A 2739-nucleotide genomic window follows, 5' to 3' on the forward strand; every position below is an offset into this window, starting at 1 on the left:
ACCTCTGCTGGTTCCACAGCGTGAATCAGGAGCATCAGTGCAAGCACAGAGCTGTGAAAAAGAGGACAACATTAAGCCATTATATCAAATGACTACCAATAGAAAAAAATGTTACATGAAATTGCCACCACTTCAGCCGGTGCATAGTCTATCAGTTGAAAAACACTGCTGTGGTGGAACCTGAAGACGAGAACTACAGTACACCGCTCAAAACAAATTAAGTTAACATGAATACACCACGATATACACTAGACTATAGGCAAACAGTTTTGACACACCTCATTCAATGAATTCCCATTATTTACATTGCCATACACAGTTCATTGTACATTTTTGTGGAAGGAATCAAACTGTGCATGAACACCTATAGAATTATGTGCTTAACAAGAATGTTAATTCTAGAAGTTGCGCAACAGGGATGTTCGCTATTTATCCACCTGACATCAGCATGGCACAACTGATGGCCCCAAACATTTAGTGTACTTTCAAGTAAAAAAAAATATCTCGTCAGTCAAGTTGATCTTAATTGAACACAAAAAACATCCAATAACTCGCTAATTACCATGCTATGCTAATTAGAATTATAAACGTTTAAACCTTTTGCATTTACAAATGCAAGCAAGACTTTCTTGATCTGATAAATGATAGGTCACTTGGTCTTACATGGCTGGTTATTTAGGTGCTATAAAAACAGTGGTATAAAAAGTAAAAGTGGAAGAGAAAAAAGCTGACACAGATTTCCTCCAACACAGGTGACGTATCCAAGTAACTGGCTTTAGACGAAGTGACTCCATATCTAGTGAGTTATTAAGTTATTGAATGACTTTTGAATGCCTTGAGAGACTGGATGTTTTTACTTGAAAATATAAAAAATAGCTTGTGGGGCTGTCAGTTGTGCTGCGTTGACATCCGCTGGATAAACTGCTAGAATTTATATTTTTTTGTCAAGCATATCATTCTATTTTTGCTTGTGCACACTTTTGATGGCCACCGAAAATCTACAATGTACTGTAAATAGCCATGAAAATACAGAGAACTTTGAGTGAGAAGTTTTGGCCTATACTTCAATTCCCAGTCAATCATACCTGTGTAATTAGCCTGTCAAGTTATAAAACAACTCTGACTGTAATTACAGTAAGCAACAAGTAGAAATGACAGTTAATAACTAAAACATGCCGTAAAATTGTGTTATTCTGAATCATAAGAAATGTGCAAATTCTGTGCAATTCCGCGTTCATAACCAAATTCCGTTTTAATGTCTACATTCCGTGATTCCATCCGTGTTTTCAGTATCGCGGAAATCATAGGGACCTACTGCTTCCTGACTGGGCAGGCTGATTTCACAGAATCATGATGGACTTTTTTGCATACATTGTTTCAGTGTCAGTGTTCAGTGTATGCATGTGTGTGTGTGTGTGTGTGTGTGCCTCCTATACCTGCTGTACACTGCTCTTCTGCAGCATCTTGATCATCTCAAACTGCGCTGAGCTCCTGTACTTCTGTAACTGCTCCATCATGCCTCGTCGCCTGCGCCCAGGTCGTAAAGTTCATTGTCGAGGATGAAGGCTGTGGCCACGCATAGCCTTACAAACACACAGATAGAAAAGGTGGTCACACACACAAATATGATAACCCTCGCACACATGCTGGCACTCATGTACACAAAGTTGTTTAGCGGCAGGGAAAGAAACAGGTGAAGGTGGCCACACACAAATGGCGTCAATTTCACACACACATTGTTTGAACAGTGTAATATTAACCAGCACACTTACACAAAGCTACCCTGTCTCACCTTGGGAAGGAACTGATGGGTCAGCTGACAAGCCTGCCGGGGTGAGTTGGACGTTGTGGCTCGGCCTGATACGAAAGGGAATAGGCAAGTTAACACAGTGAGGTTACAGTTTGCCTGTGGTGCATTATGGTGAGAGTGTTCCCAGCAGCAAAGTGACAAAAGGTAACAAAGGGTTGTATAGATTTAGATTTTTTTCTTACCCCATTAACTTAAAACAGGTCATTGTGCACACCCATACCATTAAGATCACGCCCTTGTAATGATAGATCAGTGGTTCGAGAACTATTCGTGGAACAGACAACCCCACAAACCAACCAACAAGAGGAGAGACAAAGATTCCTTGTAGTAATAGATAGATCAAATGAGAGTGAACACAAACTGCAAAGAACGTTTATATAATACCTTTGATAGCAGCTTCTTATCTTGAGTCTTCCGTTGACCATCGCTGGCAGAGGGTACTCAATCCCACTTAGTGGTCGTAACCTGTGTTGGCCTAACCTTTGGTAGTCCACACATGAACATGTACAGGTTAACATCACGAAGACTAGACTGGAATTACAATAATACTGACAATGCTCATACCATGCATTTTATTTGAAACCATTCATTCACAAAATTCTGCTCATATGCTAGCCAACTCTGGATTTATCTAGCAACCTCTAGTTGACTTGCATTGTCTTAATGAAATTAAAAAAATGAATGCCTTACCAACATGGTGGGCCTGGAGGCCTGCTTGGCGCTCTTATCCTGTTACAACAAGGTAGGATATTGGTTAGACACGAGGTCTTATACAGAGACAAACAGGAGGAGGATGGAGGCAAAAAGCAATAGGTAAACAGGCATTTTGATACAATTTACAAAATAGTGATTCCTCAAAAATCTTGCCTAATCTGTGAAAAAGTTGAAGTAATGTTGAAGTCAAAACTTGCACATCAAAAGATAAGGAA

At 39.9% G+C, this 2739-nt stretch overlaps 1 long non-coding RNA gene across 1 annotated transcript in view; it reads right to left on the reverse strand.

The window, feature by feature from the left end:
- LOC134444331 (uncharacterized) overlaps positions 1-2306 on the reverse strand; it is a 2632-nt gene extending 326 nt beyond the window's left edge. Inside the window, exons 1-4 of the long non-coding RNA XR_010033935.1 lie at positions 2195-2306; positions 1793-1857; positions 1437-1583; positions 1-51 (exon numbers count right to left, since the gene is read on the reverse strand). The exon at positions 1-51 is cut by the window's left edge and continues 326 nt beyond it. This is a non-coding gene — a long non-coding RNA (uncharacterized LOC134444331). The remainder of the gene's footprint in view (positions 52-1436; positions 1584-1792; positions 1858-2194) is intronic.
- Between the last annotated feature and the right edge of the window lie 433 nt (positions 2307-2739).

This window comes from Engraulis encrasicolus, unplaced genomic scaffold, assembly GCF_034702125.1.
Source record: "Engraulis encrasicolus isolate BLACKSEA-1 unplaced genomic scaffold, IST_EnEncr_1.0 scaffold_518_np1212, whole genome shotgun sequence".
NCBI classification, from domain to species: domain Eukaryota; kingdom Metazoa; phylum Chordata; class Actinopteri; order Clupeiformes; family Engraulidae; genus Engraulis; species Engraulis encrasicolus.